Here is a 20,886-nt window from a genome sequence, read left to right as displayed (position 1 = left end):
CCCAGTTTCTCTGTTACGATTGGGTGCAAAAACTGCCATTTACCTATTTTAGGTAGTACTGGAAGTGAATCTATTTTCTGTATTCTTTGCCCTATCTTGTGATGTGCTCAGTATTCCTGCAAAACGTGAAGACTTAAATGCTGTAGCATTATAGCCCATTCATCAATAAATGCCTGAAGCACTTTATTTCCCCCATGTTATATTGATATCCAGGTGCATTGTATTCATAGACAGCTAAGTGGTAATAAGCACAGCTACCGCAGAATGAAACATAAATAAAACGTACTGCCCGTAGGCTCAATCGCTTAATTATGGGCAGGTGTATTTGACACTCATTTGACTAGCAAACAGTATGGGTTGTATTGCACTGTTGACGTGACATTTAAATAGGCGATTTCCAAAATCCATCTTTTAGTTTGATCTACTCATGCAGAGTTGCTAATCAGTATGTGAGTCAAATTACAGCACTTGCCAACATTATTTAAATAACTATTTTTGAAAAATGTATATTTTGTAAGTTAAGACACAACTTGTCTTAACTTCTTCATGCCATGACTGGTACATTGGGATTCATATACCTGCCTTTTATTGTTAGTTCATGGTGGTTCAGGTCTGAGGGCCTCATTTATGAGAAATGAGTGCACACTCCTTGCGACATGATTGATGCGTCATATTTATAATATGACGCATCATGTCGCAAGGAGTTACAGATACGTCAGTATTTCTGACGTATCTGTAGGCGCAAAAGTGACGCATTGCTGGAGTGTGTCACAAAAGTGACGCAACTTCAGCAATGTGTACTTTCGCATGGACAAGTCCCATGTTGTTAGTGCCTGCGTTAGTCTTACGCCTGCCATGAAGCATGTGTAAGATTTTGAGGCATTAGCGGCCAAGAAATGGCGCTGTGAAATTTTATCGATTTCACTGCGTCACTTTCATGACCCTTTCTTGCGTCAAAACGCCCCCCTTGCATACATTATACCTGGCGCAGGTATAATGTGGTGCAGGGGTTTACAAAGTGACGCATCTACCTAGATATGTCACTTTGTAAATATGGCGAAACAGGGCGCTTTTTTACGCCACTGATGCGTCGCAAAAAGTGACGCACCGGCGGTGTAAAAGTGATGCACAGTCTCATAAATGAGGCCCTGAATCTTTAGTACTGGCCTATTGGACGTCATGGAATACAGACTGTATGTTCAGCCAGTAGCAGCTGGTGTAAGGGAAATGTGGTGGGGCAGTGTGGGTGTGGAGGAGGTAGCGTGGGGGGGCAGCACGAGGGGGCCCAAAAAATAAATAAAAACTCACTGATCTGCTCGCTGATCTTCTACTCTGGGCACAGGCTAAAGCTCCCAGCTACCCCTGCGGCTAATCCTGAGACTGCTCTCACCATGAGAGCAGTATCAGGATTGGGCGGAGCTGGCATATTTTGCCTTCCATCGGGAGCTAGGAGCTTGTGCCTGCTGATATCTCAACCCAGCAATACAGCTAGGTTGGAGAGAAGCCAGTGCGCATGACGGTTTGGCCATCCTAAGACGGCCGGCCAAACCGCCATGCGCACTGACAGCAGCGTCAACCACTTCTCCTCCCCCTGCTGCAGTGCTGTGGCCCCGCCCCCAAGAAAAATAAAATGATCTGCATTAAGATAAGTTTATGCATAGCGGCCCAACGGCAAAACTCCAGATTATGGGCTCTGAATCAGGTATTATCAACATATCAAGAGGTACAAGGCAAGGATGCCCTTGCTCGCCAATTCTGTTTGCTCTATACATAAATCCCTTTATCCTAAAATTCCTGGAAGATCAAATAATTACACCCGTTATAACTGGTCAATTTGAAACCAAGGTTTTGGCTTATGCTGACGACATTGCTATATTTACACCTGATCCCAGAGAATCAATGACAGAAATAGAAAATCTAACAAATACGTATGGATACTACTCGTGATATTCCTTAAATAAAGGGAAGACAATTTTGCTCTGTACAGATAATACGATCTGTACAGACTATAGGAGAGCTAATAAAGCTACATACCTGGGCATTAGCATTTGTCCCGATGTCAAACTTATTCCTAAAATTAACTACGAGCCATTATTGAATAATATCAGGAAAGATCTGGACCGTGTAAACAACTTACAACTTTCAATCATCGGTAGGGGTAATTTTCTAAAAATGAATGTCCTTCCAAGAGCTTTGTATCTCTTTCGAGCTATCCCACTGATCCTTGAAGAGAACATTTTAAAAACTCTTGAATCCACCATGTCAAAGTTCATGTGGCAGCAGGGTAAGATTAGGAGGTCCCTCAAACTCCTCTCACTCCCCAAAATAGGGGAGGACTAGCGATCCCAAATATGCTATTCTATTTTTGGGCCTCATTTTTCCAACAAATGAGTCCACTTCTATACTCTATCCCCCCTTCAGATGACACCGAAGCTGTACTGATTCCGTCAATCTACGAGTTAGCACTAGGGCAGAGAGCTAAGGGCCTTTTTTTGAGGCAAGTGGAAACAAGCTACTACAAAAAGACTAAATTAAAACCATCTCCAATGCTTGACTAATATGGACTAAAATGACTAAATATATGCAGATACCCACAATAAATAGATATACCCCTCTCTGGCACTCTAATCTATTTTTGGGTCTCGGGTTTGATGTAATTTAAAAAAAATGGGAATCATTAGGAATTAATACTATTGGGGACTTTTTGCTGCAAAATTATGAAACTACCTTTAGAGATCTACAGACAAAATATCAACTGTCTAACGCCGACTACATTAAATTTGTCCAAGTATATACTATACTTACAGTAAAAGCACCCCGTCTCTGTACGGAAACAATTGATATCGTCGAGGCTGTTGCCAGAAAAACAACTAGAATTGGTTCAATCTATGGCTGTTTTATGGCAAAACTCCAAGACGATTTAGAAAAAACAGAAGTAACCTGGGCGGACAAACTCGCAAATCCCGATATTGATATCGATAGAACCCTAGAATTAACGGATTGTCTTCTCTTGTCATCTAGCCTTAAAGCTCAGATGTACAAAACTATCTTCAGTCTCTATTACACCCCGGCAAGGCTATTTGCCTGGGGTAAGAGAGAGAACGCTCACTGTCCCAGATGCCTCCTTGGCCCAGCGATTCAGAAAAGGGGGTGGTGATGGACAGAGTATCTGAATTAAACAGAACACTCATACCCAGTCAACAGATCAGGGCTTGATCCATCACCGTTTTTTAGCTCACTGCACCATCCCAGCTCAGAACCTGGCTACATGCAAATTAGTCTGTCCTTGGCCCAGTGCATCATGGGAACAGGGCAGACCAAACTACCAAGCCAATTCTTATACTGGGAAGGAAACAAGCTTCCGGGGACCGGTTTCTGGCATTACAGCCGTCTTCGGCCCGGCTTGCTTGAATCCTGATGGTGCAATGAGCAAGGGAAAACAAATAGATTCCCTTGGGTTGTGTACAGGAAAAGCTGAGAATTAGCTATGACACAGTAAAATTTATATCACACAAGTTAAGAATATAAACAAAATTTAAATTAAGAGTACATAACAGTTTATTGAAACATTAAAATAGCATACGGTACACTTCTAAATAATATCCAAAAACAATTAAAAGCAAATTTATAATTTTGTGACCTGCACAAAAATATGAGACAGACAAAACTAAATTGTAAAACATGGGACTTGAAAATTACAAAGCGTACATTCACAGTAGAAGTTTCAAACAGCCCTGGTGTTATAACCTCACAATCTTATATACATCGGGGAGGAAAAGCATGAATTGTACATGAACTTGCGTCGACGCGTTTCGGTGGTTGTGCGTGTAATTGGGTGCCACCTTTGTCAAGACTGTTATTTTCGTTGTCTGTCATACAGTTGGATCCTCATCGATCTCCTAAGATGGATATACATGAAATTAGTTATCTAATCTTCAATACAGGGTAACTCTGTCTAGTAGAGTGTTTATACTCTGTCTATCATCTAAACAAACAATGCTATATGGAGAATGACTTTATACATGCCTTATTTCTCTTAAAGCTTAGAGGTTCACTCTACATCAAAGTTCTCAACAACCTCGTTTTAATTGATTCTAGAAGCTTGGTTTACATCAAGTATCCTGTTTTGAGTTGTTAGCCTACTGGATATATTCCGGGGCGGGACCGGTACTTTGTTGGATTCTGACCCTACTTGGTGCGGATAGAAGGACCGGCAGAATACTAATTATCCACCCCTCTCTGTTTCTAGAAGAGATAATTCTGTAGCGGGAGCCAAGCTCGGGGGAAGAGAGGCGTTGTGACTGGTTCCACAATATAAGCAGTGCCAGTCAAGTTACAGTAATTAAGTTATAACCTGTGGAGTCTGATAAGTTCTGGTTTAGTCAAGGTATTAAACCGTGTGTATTATCCAGACTGGGTCGTTGTTCTAGTATGTAATACGCTGTTTAAACTAAAAGAGCTATTTGAACGCAAATATGGGGTAAATATTGGAATACGTCATATCTATATATCATTTCTTTTAAGCCTATTCACTTTAGCATACCTGTAGGTTTCCTGTACGTGAAACTTTCTGTACGGTTTGCTTGAATCCTGATGGTGCAATGAGCAAGGGACTGACATCTGAGTATACCCTTCCACGCTTATGGTGGACAAAACGATTCAGAAAAGGGGGTGGTGATAGACAGAGTATCTGAATTAAACAGAACACTCATACCCAGTCAACAGATCAGGGCTTGATCCATCACCGTTTTTTAGTTCACTGCACCATACCAGCTCAGAACCTGGCTACATGCAAATTATTCTGTCCTTGGCCCAGTGCATCATGGGAACAGGGCAGACCAAACTACCAAGCAAATTCTTATACTGGGAAGGAAACAAGCTTCCGGGGACCGGTTTCTGGCATTACAGCCGTCTTCGGCCCGGCTTGCTTGAATCCTGATGGTGCAATGAGCAAGGGACTCACATCTGAGTATACCCTTCCACGCTTATGGTGGACAAAACGATTCAGAAAAGGGGGTGGTGATGGACAGAGTATCTGAATTAAACAGAACACTCATACCCAGTCAACAGATCAGGGCTTGATCCATCACCATTTTTTAGCTCACTGCACCATCCCTTTCTGGTGAAGAATTGGCTTGGTAGTTTAGTCTGCCCTGTTCCCATGATGCACTGGGCCCGGGACAGACTGATTTGCATATAGCCAGGTTCTGAGCTGGGATGGTGCAGTGAGATAAATAACGGTGATGGATCAAGCCCTGATATTTGGACTGGGTAAGAGTGGTCTGCTTAATTCAGACACTCTGTTCATCACCACCCCCTTTTCTGAATGGTTTTTGGCCACTATAGGTGTGGCAGGGTATACTCAGACATGAGTCCCTTTCTCACTGCACCATCAGGATTCAAGCAAGCCGGGCCGAAGACGGCTGAAATGCTAGAAACCGGTCCCCGGTAGCTTGTCTTCTTTCTGGTGAAGAATTGGCTTGGTAGTTTAGTCTGCCCTGTTCCCATGATGCACTGGGCCAGGGACAGACTGATTTGCATATAGCCAGGTTCTGAGCTGGGATGGTGCAGTGAGATAAATAACGGTGATGGAACAAGCCCTGATCTTTGGACTGGGTAAGAGTGGTCTGCTTAATTCAGACACTCTGTTCATCACCACCCCCTTTTCTGAATCGTTTTTGGCCACTATAGGTGTGGCAGGGTATACTCAGACATGAGTCCCTTTCTCACTGCACCATCAGGATTCAAGCAAGCAGGGCCGAAGACGGCTGAAATGCCAGAAACCGGTCCCCGGTAGCTTGTCTCCTTTCTGGTGAAGAATTGGCTTGGTAGTTTAGTCTGCCCTGTTCGCATGATGCACTGGGCCAGGGACAGACTGATTTGCATATAGCCAGGTTCTGAGCTGGGATGGTGCAGTGAGATAAATAACGGTGATGGATCAAGCCCTGATCTTTGGACTGGGTAAGAGTGGTCTGCTTAATTCAGACACTCTGTTCATCACCACCCCCTTTTCTGAATCGTTTTTGGCCACTATAGGTGTGGCAGGGTATACTCAGACATGAGTCCCTTTCTCACTGCACCATCAGGATTCAAGCAAGCCGGGCCGAAGACGGCTGAAATGCCAGAAACCGGTCCCCGGTAGCTTTTCTCCTTTCTGGTGAAGAATTGGCTTGGTAGTTTAGTCTGCCCTGTTCCCATGATGCACTGGGCCAGGGACAGACTAATTTGCATATAGCCAGGTTCTGAGCTGGGATGGTGCAGTGAGATAAATAACGGTGATGGATCCAGCCCTGATCTTTGGACTGGGTAAGAGTGGTCTGCTTAATTCAGACACTCTGTTCATCACCACCCCCTTTTCTGAATCGTTTTTGGCCACTATAGGTGTGGCAGGGTATACTCAGACATGAGTCCCTTTCTCACTGCACCATCAGGATTCAAGCAAGCCGGGCCGAAGACGGCTGAAATGCCAGAAACCGGTCCCCGGTAGCTTGTCTCCTTTCTGGTGAAGAATTGGCTTGGTAGTTTAGTCTGCCCTGTTCCCATGATGCACTGGGCCAGGGACAGACTGATTTGCATATAGCCAGGTTCTGATCTGGGATGGTGCAGTGAGATAAATAACGGTGATGGATCAAGCCCTGATCTTTGGACTGGGTAAGAGTGGTCTGCTTAATTCAGACACTCTGTTCATCACCACCCCCTTTTCTGAATCGTTTTTGGCCACTATAGGTGTGGCAGGGTATACTCAGACATGAGTCCCTTTCTCACTGCACCATCAGGATTCAAGCAAGTTGGGCCGAAGACAGCTGACATGCCAGAAACCGGTCCCCGGTAGCTTGTCTCCTTTCTGGTGAAGAATTGGCTTGGTAGTTTAGTCTGCCCTGTTCCCATGATGCACTGGGCCAGGGACAGACTGATTTGCATATAGCCAGGTTCTGAGCTTGGATGGTGCAGTGAAATAAATAACGGTGATGGATCAAGCCCTGATCCTTGGACTGGGTAAGAGTGGTCTGCTTAATTCAGACACTCTGTTCATCACCACCCCCTTTTCTGAATCCTTGGCCCAGCAACACTAATCCACATGTTTAGTGAATGCAAAGAGTTAACTTTTGTTAAAAGAATGATATCCGATTTCTGGGAAGAGGTGTTTGGTTACAAAGTTCCTGAATCTCCCACATTACATGTGCTTGGATACAGATAATTCACTTAATTTAAAATCAAATGAAGAAACACTGTTATTTATTGGAACCGCTGTCCTCAGAATTATATTGGCAGCAAGGTGGAAAGACAACGAGCCTCCAAGTTTTCAAATGTGGCTCGCACGTCTACTTGCGATCTTTAATCTTGAGAATGCTATTTATGCCACTCGAGGACCCAAAGCCACTAAGCGTGGAGAGGCGATATGGCTGCCTCTAATAGGGTGGAAAAATGGGGTTTAACCATATATTTATTAGAACTGCTTATGGCTATGTTGTCCGTTTACATGTATTTTTTGTTTTTCTTGGGGTTTTTTTCTCTTATTTTTTCTTTTTTTTCTCATTTGTTTACTTGACAATTTGAATATGTACTCTGTATTATGACTGCTTTTCTTTTCTTTACTGGCTCTGAAAATAAAAATCTTTAAAATAAAAAAATAAATTTTTTTAAAAAAAGATAAGTTTATTTTCCATTTGCCTCTACGGACAGTGGAGCCGACACCTCCTCCGCTATTGTGGAGGAGCAGCCCCTGTGATCAGCTGTTTCCGTTTTCTTCCTGCCAATTTATCTTTCATCCTGAGGTCTCCATGCCCTTTTCCCCTTTGTAGAAGCGTTTTTTGGCCCCAGATCCACACTGACAAACTCTAGATTGGGTGCTCCTACGAGACACTATTGGTGTTTCTAAGATCAGAAGACCACCAATGCCTCAAGTTTCTTACATAGACTCTGGCTGGTGGCAGAATTTGTCGGATTTTGGGATGCAGTAGGGAAATCCTGGATTAATGTCTATTGAATGTTCATTATAATTATGTGTATTGATTCCGCAATATAGCCATGAACAATAGAACGTATGCACTCAAGGAATAGTTTGCGGCCCCCTTCAGTGCACCTGCCATTACAGTTATCATAAACTTTGTTTCGGATGGAAAGGCCTGTGTAAAATGGAGAACAGCGGATTCCCACAAAGAAACAATACGGACAGATCAACCAACCCCAAAATATCCACCTCCCCTCCTTCCTATGTCTCTAAGTGCTGCTCTGACTGGAATTCACAGGGGTTCCCTCAGAACAGGCTCCTGAAGATTGAATCGTACTAGTTGCACATAGGCACTTGTCACCACAAGGATTCTGGGAGATGGGAAATGGGTGCTCATCTCAGAAACACTTTTTAGGAGGGAATCTCTGCCCCAATTTTCTTCTTTAGATTTTCAAAATGGAAAGATGCACTGGCTCTGGCTAGCAGGAGACTGTTGCCCAACTGCTCAAAACTGGACGCATAGACGTGAGCTACCCTCCATCTCAACGACTGAAGACTGACATGTTAGAAACCACATGCTTAGAGAATGTGGAGCTGAGGGCTCCCTATTGCTGCGTGGTTTAGAACAAAATGGAAATCTCTTCAGAAGCTCTTCTTGTCTGGCTGCTTCTGATATGTTTGTTGAAAGCTCTAGTCAGCCCTAGCAGTAAACAGCATCTAGAAGCCTTCTCCCCCTCAGAAGAAACCAAAGGAAAGTTGCGTCAAGAATCAGCATCAACAGGTACAGGTGACCTGAGTGGTTACTCTGTTGGCTGAGCCCACTCCTTCCATGCACAATCTTTTAATGTTTTTCATCCTTTTCGGTCTACTTTTTCATGCAGTTACAGCATCTTGTTGGTCTCTCAAATATGTGCACCAGACAAGTGCTGGAACGACTTGAATGATCCTGATGTCTGTTCATTGCTCACCCTCTCAGCCACTCTTTGTCTCCATGAATAAGACAGTAACCTGGACCTTCATTACCTGAACTACAGTCACTAGAATGCCCATGTAGCAAAATATCCAAAAGCCCCTAACCATATCTCCCCATCCACTTTATTTCCAACCCTGAATTCTGAAACACTTTGTATGCACTTTTGAAATGTACTGTTTCGCCACTTTACAGTTTACCACTATGCTTACATTTGTTTAGTGTTTGCTAACTCTAAAATACCAAATATTAAGGGCTTATGGACTCGATAGAAGATAGCACTCCACCCCCGTTCCTGCACTTGTGCCTTTCCACACACTGCATCCCACATCGAGCCAAGGAGTTCCGGGAAAGCCCTACCGTAGAGGTGGCTGCCTAGAATGCATCCGTGCTCATGCAGACCCTGCTGACTCGGATTTTGGATTAGGATTTCCTAGGTGAGAAAAGTGGTTGTACCAGGCAACTTCAGCAACAAACCTCTCTCCGGGCTCAGCTACTGCTGCCTATGCCACTGCTGCTGTTGTGAAGGCAGGAGGCAGGGGAGCTCATCTCTCCTTCGGTGCACTAGCCTGCTCCGCCAGTACACTGCAGCCATTTCTATGCCAAGCCCTCTTGCAGAGATGAGTGGCTCAGGTCTATGGCAGGGTGGAGAAGGCACTACTGGCAGGTGTTGGTGGCTCCCCACAATCTCCCCACAATCGGAGCTGCCCAGACACCAAAGGATCCCTCAGAGACGGGGTCTGGTGGGATTCAATGGGAGAATAACCCCCCCACCCCCCCCAAAAAAAATACCCCCCAAGAATATGCTCGCCAGATCAGCGTGGAGAGACCAGAGACTGCTGGCAGATTGGCCATTTCCAGTTTTCCCATCTTTCTAGTCCTCTATCTATCTGGACTAAACTGGGGGTGTGTGTGGTGGAGGCGACAACATGTCCTGGTGATCTGGTGTGGAGGTAAGTTCCTGTCAGCTAATTTTATTCTTGCAAAGTCTATTTTGATTGACCTTGATTCTCTTGTGCTCCTTTTTTACTCCTCTTGGGTCAACTCTACAACTGCCAGACACCGCTGGATTAACTTTTTGCCCTTCAAGCCTCCTTCAACCCCCATCTTACCGTAGCCCATACCTTATTTTGGCTGGCCTGCAAAGAACGAGGAAATGGAAGCTGCCAAATGGAAAGGATATCATTCTAATTAGCTCCAAACCTGGCCCTAAGTCTGGTACCACCTTGGATTCATTTGTAGTGTGGGCTGTCTGTGTGGTGTCGAAGGAGATCAAGTTGGCAGAGAGACGCCTGTCCCTTGGGTTGGGAGATGGCCCAGTGATGGAGCAAGGTTACACACGTAAAGCGACTTGCTTGTATTCAGCCCTCTTGAAAAATAATATTAATGTACTAACTAACATGTTTTGTCAATTTAATATTACATTACACAACATTTTTAGTATCTAGGGGAAGCTCAACAATGTGCTTTTACTAACTGTAATCCGCTTGCATTAAAATGGCTGCTGCTACTCGGGATTTTCTACTGCGCATGCGTCTGTCACACTCACGTGACATGACGTATTACTCTGTTTGGTGGGAAACTTTTGCTTCTGCGCACTTGAACTAAGATGGCTGTTCTGTGTCTTAACGTGCAAGAAGCTTGCATCGCTGCTTTTGCTAAACTGTTCATTCTGCCTAAACCCTAATGCAATAGTTTAAAATAAAGTAATGGGAATAGAGTAGAGATTAGTGGTATACAGTGCATTAATTTATTCTGTGTTCTAAAACTGTTTCTCTTCTATTTTTCGCATGTATCGCATTTGAGCCTGAAATGTACTTCTGAACTCCATCTTTGGAGGAACTGCGCCTGCGCAAAGAAACTCTTTTTTAAAAAAAAAGAAAATTGTATTCTTTTTTAAAAAATGTTTGTCCTCATATCCACCATGGTTTAAGAAAGCCATCTAGAATAAGCGTAGGTACAACTGGCACAGTGTTATAACTGAAAGGGATCATTTGGAGGGGGGAGGCCACAGATCCCGCAGCTGTCACCAGCTTAATATCATTTTTGGCTACCAATGGGGAGGCCTAATACAGGGCCTGGGCCGGGCTATGATCGGATATCTTCTGGATTTTGGCACCATAGTAGTGCAATCATTGGACCCGGGAAAAAAAAAACCCGGATCTTTATTGTGCCCATACAAGCATGTGCCAGAAAGCCCTTTTACTTTGATTTCCTGGTCTGGCTAGGTCCATACGTGTGGTCTGTAGACTGGATGTCAACCAGTCACCATGAGAAGGAGGAAGGGGATCCTTCCACCTCCTGCAGATTTCCCTCCTTGCAAGTAGGACCGTGTAAAACACCAGGCTTCTGGCTGTAGTTTGAGATGTCCTCAGGATTCTAAAGATCACTAAAGGTAGATCCATGATAACTGGGAAACCCAACAATGCCTTAAGAGTCTTACCTATAGCATCCCAATATGCAGCGACCCGGGGACATTAAAAAAACATGTGAATATCTGAAGCTGCAATCAGCCCGCACCTTGCACATGCCACTGAATTTCCTGTGGCAAATTTGGATAATCTTTGAGGAGAGTAATACGCCCTAAGAAGGGTAAAGAGATGGTTTCTGCGAAGCCATGAGGGTTTCACTAAGCTTTTTAAAAGCTCAAATGAGGTACACCAAAGTTCTTGTATATCTTGGCTCGTTGTTAAATCACCCCAAAGTTGAGCTGGTAGCTTAAATTCCCCATCAGATTCCTCGAGTAGGAGTTTATACCATTGTGAGATCTCACTTTTGGTTGGAGCAATACTCACCAGGTTGGTTATTAAATGACTATGCCCTCCAAGAGGAAACCTGTTTCTTTTTGTAGGTGGATCTTTATAGGCCTGTGTCCAGCTGCTCATTTGTATGTATTTAAACCTCGAGATGGTTGGACCTATTCTATTCTGTAAGTGCTCCCATGAAAGCAGGTCCCCCTCATAGAAGAGATCCCCCCATTCTTTAAGACCTGCCTCTCTCAAGGGAGTGGCTAGAGTATCTTTCAACCAAACTGGACTATCAGGTAACCCCCAAAGCGGTGTTTTTTCGCATTAATACCCCTGTTTAATTGATTTTGTTACCTCAGACCACATTTTCGCCAAACCAAGCAGGACCTTCCATTTGATCTTTTTAAAGAATTTTGGGTTGCCAAATTTGAATAAGTATCTCGACTGGCTGAGACCTTCCCCATCCAACATGGCTGAAAACATTAATCCTACCCCATAGTCAGTAGGTCTTTTTAAGAGCATTCGCGTGTGTGATAGCTGAAACACCCACAGATATAATTTTAAATCTGGTGCGGCTAATCCCCCCTTCTCCCATCGCCGTCTAAGCTTCTTCCAGGCTATTCTTGGTAGTTTTTTGTTCCAGATAAAAGAAGTGATATCTGACTGTATTTTAGTTATATGAGTCTGATCAAAATAAAGGGGAATAGTGTTGAAAAGAAATGAAAATTTAGGCAGAATGGACATTTTAATCAAATTAACTCTCCCAATCAAGGATAATTGAAGGTGGGACCATGAAAGCATTAATTTCCTACACTCTTTAGTAATTGCTGTAAGATTTACAGTCTTTTTCAACGAAACAAGGGAACCCAATAGATACCTGCGGACCTTGGGCAAACGACTATTGAAGAAAACAATGGTCCTTAGGATTAGAAATTTTTAACAATTCAATGGAATATAGACTCAAATCAGTCCTTTATCAAAAAGTTTTTCAGTACCCAGCCGGGCCTGAATTTTTATTCAAGTATAAACATAGGTAAGAAGACCACCAGAGAGGTCTGATTCATAGACTGATAGGGTACAAGCCTGTACCTATCCAGAACACACTCGAACAAGGTTCGGAGGGTGAGAGAGGTAAGCAAGAGAAGAAGGTAAAGAATATCAGGCAAAAAGAACGTGGGAGCCAACTGTCCCTTGCATCATTAATACATTTGCAAAGCAAGTTCAGACAGACAATTACTGTAACAATATTAACACAATAGAGGAGTTACAGAATTGTAAAAAGTGTTGACGGCATTTCGATCCCTGGCTCCTAGTGAACTGGGATCATCATCAGGACTTTATAATATATTGCCTGTTTGTACTTTCAAAAAAAGCCTGTTCATAATAGGGAAACAACAAAATGGGGAGAAAGGAGAAAAAGTAAAGTCTTGTTTAAATACTGCACTTGTTTCAGGTACTATGCACATGAAAACACATGAAAACACATGTTATTCTTACGTACCATGCCGGAGTGCTCGACGATAGATTAAAACCATTCATATTAACATCATATTTAAGGTGTTCCAATCTCATGCTTTCCGGGAGAGTGCACGCAAATTTTAAGGTAAAATCAAGACGATCAAGTACAGTGGGCAGCTATCCAATATTTCGTGATTGTGAATAGCGTGTTGGTTTCACATTTGGAGTAGGGGTTGCTACGTTTGTGTACATGCAGAACGTCAAAACGGCGAGGCTTTCTAAGTGCCTATTGTGATTTGTGATTCCGAGGTGTTATTGTGGAGATAGGGGGACAAACCTTCCAGAGCAATATTTAATCTGCTCCAATGGGTCGAGAGAAGGTTTTAATTGATTGCAGCAGGACCGGTGCCTAAAAAATGAAAAAGGGGGGGGGTGGTTTTTAGTTACAAGCGAACAGCGTTGCATGCAAGGCACGCTGTGTGTAATCGGCACATGTAATTACCTCGAGTTTCTACTGGGAAGACAAAAAATTGTGAGCCACTTGTTATAATTCTTCCAGTTCGAAGAAATACTTGAAATTCATCCACACGAGGGTGGGCACTCGAATTGTTTCAGGTCTGGAAAAAACGGGATTTAATTAATTTAAGGACACTTACTGCATGCGAGAACAAGGCAAGGGAAGAGCCTTTTAACCCTTACCTTTGGTCCACAGACGTTGCTGCCTTGCTCAAGAATCGAGCGGAGGTAAAGCGGCGTGCTCAATGGCACTGAGCCGGCACATCGGGAATCCGGAAATGATTTGCGGAACGGCATGGTTCATTTAAGTAAAAAGGGAAGAGGGAGTGAGGGTGCATGCCATAATGGCGGCCATCTTAGAGTGGTGTATATTATCAGGCAATACAGGTGATACAGTGCTCACAGTCATGCATTGGGATTATTTTGAGATCCATTGTGAAGGAGGTTCAGTGAACAGTGCACTCGGTTATCAATTACTTGGACCCAGCTTATGAGCATTTTACACATTCTTTCAACTGTTTTGATTCGTCATGCAAATACACTTCATAAACAGTATGCCCAATTAGTGAGTCTTTGACCAGCATTAGGCATTGTTTAAAAACACCCTTAGCAACAGTTTTTGAAACAATCTTTGGACCCTTCAAGGTTTTCATAAATGTAAATTGCTTTTGAGTCTCTTTCTAACTGTAGACAGGTTTTCAAGTTAGTAATATGAGGAGTTAAAGCAGTCCAGCCCAATCCTCAGTGCGATTCAGGCCATTCTGTATTGTGTCCAAAAGTATTATGCATTTCAGTTCTTCTTTGTTGAGAAGTTGGGTCATGCTTCCTCCTCTAGTAGGTAACTTTAATGCCTTCAGCACAGTCCAGCGTAGCTCATCTTCCTTGTGCCCGGCATTGATGAAATGTTCCACAAGAGGGGCATTGGGAGTTTGACAGCGAATGCGGCTCTTGTGCTGGCAAATCCTTGTTTTTACCTTTTGTGATGTTTGGCCTACATACATTTTGTTACATGGGCATTGAACCATATATATAACATTACAGGTGTTACAGTTTGAAAGAGAAGAACTAGTGAAGGTGATATTATTAAATACTCTTGTCTTTCCTTCAATGGTCACATCACACACACTACAGTTACCGCATTTCACATGTCCAACAATGGGGGACAGACCCCATATGGCTTCAAGCGTGGAAGATTGAGTGGGACTTGGCAATGCTGCTCGGACTAAATGGTCCTTCAAACTTTTGCTTTTTTTAAAAGCAAATAAAGGACGTTCAATTTCCAATATACCTGCATTAATGGTAGGCCAGTGTTTGAGTACCATTTTCCTCATTTTATTAGACACTGGGGAAAAAGTAGTCACACAAGCAAGTCTTTCTTGTGGTGTTTTTGGGGTAGGTGTGAGCAAAGTTTCCCTGGGTCTGTACCATGCTCTCTTGAGTGCATTTTTGACTATTCTCCTTGGATAGCCCCTATTTTTAAGTTTGTCCGCTAGAATGGCACTTTCTTTAAAGTAGTCCTGCCTGCAGGAGCAATTTCTCCTAATTCGCAAGAACTGGGAGAATGGGAGTGAATCACGCAGAGCTCTCGGATGATTACTGGAGTACTCTAACAATGTGTTACGCTCTGTGGTTTTTCTAAACAGTCGGGTCAGAAGAACTCCTTCCTGATGAAAGATTGTGAGATCCAGGAAGTCAATAGAGGATTTATTGGATGTCAGGGTAAAGTGAAGGCCACAACAATTGTTATCCATCCAGTGTAGGAAGTGGCGTAGATCATTGACTTCACATCTCCAAATCATGAAGATATCATCAATGTATCTACGCCACAGACTGATTCCTGAATAGAAGGGGTTAGATGGAGATAAGACCACCTCATTTTCAATCTCATTCATAAAAAGTATAGCCAGATTTGGAGCAAAAATTGCTCCCATACTCGTGCCCTTTATCTGCTGATAGAAAAGGCCATTGAATGTAAAAAAGTTCCTTGTCAAGCAGATTTCAAGAAGTTGTAAAATAAAGGAAGTCGGTATTGCGTGTGGGCGTGGGCGTGTGTCCAGAGTCTTTTGAATCACCTTTAGAGCTGCCACCTGAGGGATATTCGTATAAAGTGACTCAACGTCCATAGTACAGAGGGTGTCTGTTGCTGGGTCAAAAGGCAAATTTTCAACCAGTGAAATCATAGCCATGGAATCTCTCACGTAGCAAGGGGTGGAGGGGACAAATTCCTTTATAAAGAAATCAATGAAGGCTCCTAATGGCTCGAGGATCGATCCACAAGCGGAAACAATAGGGCGACCAGGTGGTGAAGTTAAACTCTTATGAATTTTAGGGAGAGTGTATATCACTGGTGTCCTAGGGCTTTTAATGTTCAAGTAGTTAAATTCTTTCTTAGATAAGAAACCTTCTGCTACTGCGTCTATGGTGATTTTCTTTATCAATTCCTGAATTTCTTTTGTTGGATTGGACGCTAACCTTTGGTAATGTTCCCTATTGTCTAGCTGTCTCTGTATTTCTGAAGTGTAAGTGTCGAGATTTTGGAGAACGATTCCACCTCCCTTATCAGCACTTTTGATGATCAACGAGTTGTTCATTTTTAGTGCAGTAATGGCCTGTTTCTCTTTCAATGTAATATTGTAAGGAATGAAACTGCGTTTGTTTTGCAGGATGGTGAGTTCTTTTAATACTAACTTTTCAAAGGTAATTATTTCAGGAGGAATCATACCAGATGAGGGCAAAAACGTAGAGGGTGGCCGGAAGGGGGTTAGAGCTTTGCTCTCTTCACTGGGATGTAACTGAAAAAAAGCCTTAAGCTGAACTCGTCTAAAGAATCTCATAAGTTCGGTTTGTAATTCCAAATAATTGGGCGGGGTTGTAGGCACAAAGGTGAGTCCTTTTTTGAGGAGGGAAACTTCATCATCACCTAAAGAGTGATTAGAGATGTTAAAAATTGGGATGGTTTCCCTGTATGCGGAAGAAGAGTTTACCACTGATAGTAATTGTTCCTCGTCCGCCGCTCCCCTGGTGGGTTGACCCATCTCTGGGTTTTCTTGACCTTTCCTCTCTGGGGGGTACCTTGCTGGCCTCTCTGTAAAAAAGCGTTTGTGCCGGTGTTCTGATGAGCACCACCCCGTCTAGATGTGCTGCTACCTTCACCTGCGTCCGAATTTTCGGATGATTCAGCTGAGGTATCTGAGAAGCCTACTAAATTCCTACGTCTATTATATCTACCCCAGGGTCTATACTGTTGGGAGTTGGAATATGCCCGATTTGTATAGAAGTCCTTTTGAAAATAAGGATATGTTACCTCAATATTGTATGATTTAATATCCTTTTTGATTTTATTTGATTTTTTATTTTGTTCTATTCTTTGGTACTCCGCGATTGTTTTATCCACCTGTTCAAGAAGTTTCTTGCTATCTTCAGTGGTGCCTGAGTCTTGGATTTGTTTTAAAATATCTGAAATCTCGACTTCAAGGGATTTTAATGTCTCAACAGCAGTATCAATCCCTAGTGCCAGCCAGTGACGTGAACAAGTTGTTCCTATATAGCTGAAACTAGATGTATATTTAGGATTATCTGTAAAAATCCCTGGTATGTTGTGGACTTGTAACCCTAAGGGAATTACGTTGGCTTTTAAGTAATCCGTTAGCATCAGTATCATCAGTTGCAAACGGACTTGTTTTTTTCTGAGTTTTTCTAGTTGTTCGGGGATTGTGGTATTTTCCTGACTAGGGACTTCTGAGTTATCTGATAGGAGAGATGGACCAGAGCAGAGTTGTTTTAGATATTCATCTGTATAGAGTGGAGCATGACCTGACATAGTGCGATATTTGAAGAAAAGTTAAGAAAAATAGAAAATAACGAGTTTTTGGAGAAGGAATAAATGAGATTTGTGAGGGGGATTAGGGTACTAGGAAACCCAAAACCACTAGGGGTTTGGACAATGAAGAGCCCTTGCAAACCAGCGTTTGCGCTCAAGTCTTTTTCAACAAAACAAGGGAACCCAATAGATACCTGCGGACCTTGGGCAAACGACTATTGAAGAAAACAATGGTCCTTAGGATTAGAAATTTTTAACAATTCAATGGAATATAGACTCAAATCAGTCCTATATCAAAAAGTTTTTCAGTACCCAGCCGGGCCTGAATTTTTATTCAAGTATAAACATAGGTAAGAAGACCACCAGAGAGGTCTGATTCATAGACTGATAGGGTACAAGCCTGTACCTATCCAGAACACACTCGAACAAGGTTCGGAGGGTGAGAGAGGTAAGCAAGAGAAGAAGGTAAAGAATATCAGGCAAAAAGAACGTGGGAGCCAACTGTCCCTTGCATCATTAATACATTTGCAAAGCAAGTTCAGACAGACAATTACTGTAACAATATTAACACAATAGAGGAGTTACAGAATTGTAAAAAGTGTCGACGGCGTTTCGATCCCTGGCTCCTAGTGAACTGGGATCATCAGCAGGACTTTATAATATATTGCCTGTTTGTACTTTCAAAAAAAGCCTGTTCATAATAGGGAAACAACAAAATGGGGAGAAAGGAGAAAAAGTAAAGTCTTGTTTAAATACTGCACTTGTTTCAGGTACTATGCACATGAAAACACATGAAAACACATGTTATTCTTACGTACCATGCCGGAGTGCTCGACGATAGATTAAAACCATTCATATTAACATCATATTTAAGGTGTTCCAATCTCATGCTTTCCGGGAGAGTGCACGCAAATTTCAAGGTAAAATCAAGACGATCAAGTACAGTGGGCAGCTATCCAATATTCCGTGATTGTGAATAGCGTGTTGGTTTCACATTTGGAGTAGGGGTTGCTACGTTTGTGTACATGCAGAACGTCAAAACGGCGAGGCTTTCTAAGTGCCTATTGTGATTTGTGATTCCGAGGTGTTATTGTGGAGATAGGGGGACAAACCTTCCAGAGCAATATTTAATCTGCTCCAATGGGTCGAGAGAAGGTTTTAATTGATTGCAGCAGGACCGGTGCCTAAAAAATGAAAAAGGGGGGGGGGGGTGGTTTTTAGTTACAAGCGAACAGCGTTGCATGCAAGGCACGCTGTGTGTAATCGGGACATGTAATTACCTCGAGTTTCTACTGGGAAGACAAAAAATTGTCAGCCACTTGTTATAATTCTTCCAGTTCGAAGAAATACTTGAAATTCATCCACACGAGGGTGGGCACTCGAATTGTTTCAGGTCTGGAAAAAACGGGATTTAATTAATTTAAGGACACTTACTGCATGCGAGAACAAGGCAAGGGAAGAGCCTTTTAACCCTTACCTTTGGTCCACAGACGTTGCTGCCTTGCTCAAGAATCGAGCGGAGGTAAAGCGGCGTGCTCAATGGCACTGAGCCGGCACATCGGGAATCTGGAAATGATTTGCTGAACGGCATGGTTCATTTAAGTAAAAAGGGAAGAGGGAGTGAGGGTGCATGCCATAATGGCGGCCATCTTAGAGTGGTGTATATTATCAGGCAATACAGGTGATACAGTGCTCACAGTCATGCATTGGGATTATTTTGAGATCCATTGTGAAGGAGGTTCAGTGAACAGTGCACTCGGTTATCAATTACTTGGACCCAGCTTATGAGCATTTTACACATTCTTTCAACTGTTTTGATTCGTCATGCAAATACACTTCATAAACAGTATGCCCAATTAGTGAGTCTTTGACCAGCATTAGGCATTGTTTAAAAACACCCTTAGCAACAGTTTTTGAAACAATCTTTGGACCCTTCAAGGTTTTCATAAATGTAAATTGCTTTTGAGTCTCTTTCTAACTGTAGACAGGTTTTCAAGTTAGTAATATGAGGAGTTAAAGCAGTCCAGCCCAATCCTCAGTGCGATTCAGGCCATTCTGTATTGTGTCCAAAAGTATTATGCATTTCAGTTCTTCTTTGTTGAGAAGTTGGGTCATGCTTCCTCCTCTAGTAGGTAACTTTAATGCCTTCAGCACAGTCCAGCGTAGCTCATCTTCCTTGTGCCCGGCATTGATGAAATGTTCCACAAGAGGGGCATTGGGAGTTTGACAGCGAATGCGGCTCTTGTGCTGGCAAATCCTTGTTTTTACCTTTTGTGATGTTTGGCCTACATACATTTTGTTACATGGGCATTGAACCATATATATAACATTACAGGTGTTACAGTTTGAAAGAGAAGAACTAGTGAAGGTGATATTATTAAATACTCTTGTCTTTCCTTCAATGGTCACATCACACACACTACAGTTACCGCATTTCACATGTCCAACAATGGGGGACAGACCCCATATGGCTTCAAGCGTGGAAGATTGAGTGGGACTTGGCAATGCTGCTCGGACTAAATGGTCCTTCAAACTTTTGCTTTTTTTAAAAGCAAATAAAGGACGTTCAATTTCCAATATACCTGCATTAATGGTAGGCCAGTGTTTGAGTACCATTTTCCTCATTTTATTAGACACTGGGGAAAAAGTAGTCACACAAGCAAGTCTTTCTTGTGGTGTTTTTGGGGTAGGTGTGAGCAAAGTTTCCCTGGGTCTGTACCATGCTCTCTTGAGTGCATTTTTGACTATTCTCCTTGGATAGCCCCTATTTTTAAGTTTGTCCGCTAGAATGGCACTTTCTTTAAAGTAGTCCTGCCAGCAGGAGCAATTTCTCCTAATTCGCAAGAACTGGGAGAATGGGAGTGAATCACGCAGAGCTCTCGGATGATTACTCCAGATATTTTAAAACAAATCCAAGACTCAGGCACCACTGCCATTCTAGCGGACAAACTTAAAAATAGGGGCTATCCAAGGAGAATAGTCAAAAATGCACTCAAGAGAGCATGGTACAGACCCAGGGAAACTTTGCTCACACCTACCCCAAAAACACCACAAGAAAGACTTGCTTGTGTGACTACTTTTTCCCCAGTGTCTAATAAAATGAGGAAAATGGTACTCAAACACTGGCCTACCATTAATGCAGGTATATTGGAAATTGAACGTCCTTTATTTGCTTTTAAAAAAAGCAAAAGTTTGAAGGACCATTTAGTCCGAGCAGCATTGCCAAGTCCCACTCAATCTTCCACGCTTGAAGCCATATGGGGTCTGTCCCCCATTGTTGGACATGTGAAATGCGGTAACTGTAGTGTGTGTGATGTGACCATTGAAGGAAAGACAAGAGTATTTAATAATATCACCTTCACTAGTTCTTCTCTTTCAAACTGTAACACCTGTAATGTTATATATATGGTTCAATGCCCATGTA

This window comes from Lissotriton vulgaris, chromosome 6 (genome assembly GCF_964263255.1).
Source record: "Lissotriton vulgaris chromosome 6, aLisVul1.2, whole genome shotgun sequence".
Taxonomy (NCBI): Eukaryota; Metazoa; Chordata; class Amphibia; order Caudata; family Salamandridae; genus Lissotriton; species Lissotriton vulgaris.
Note: the sequence above shows the minus strand (reverse complement) of the source record.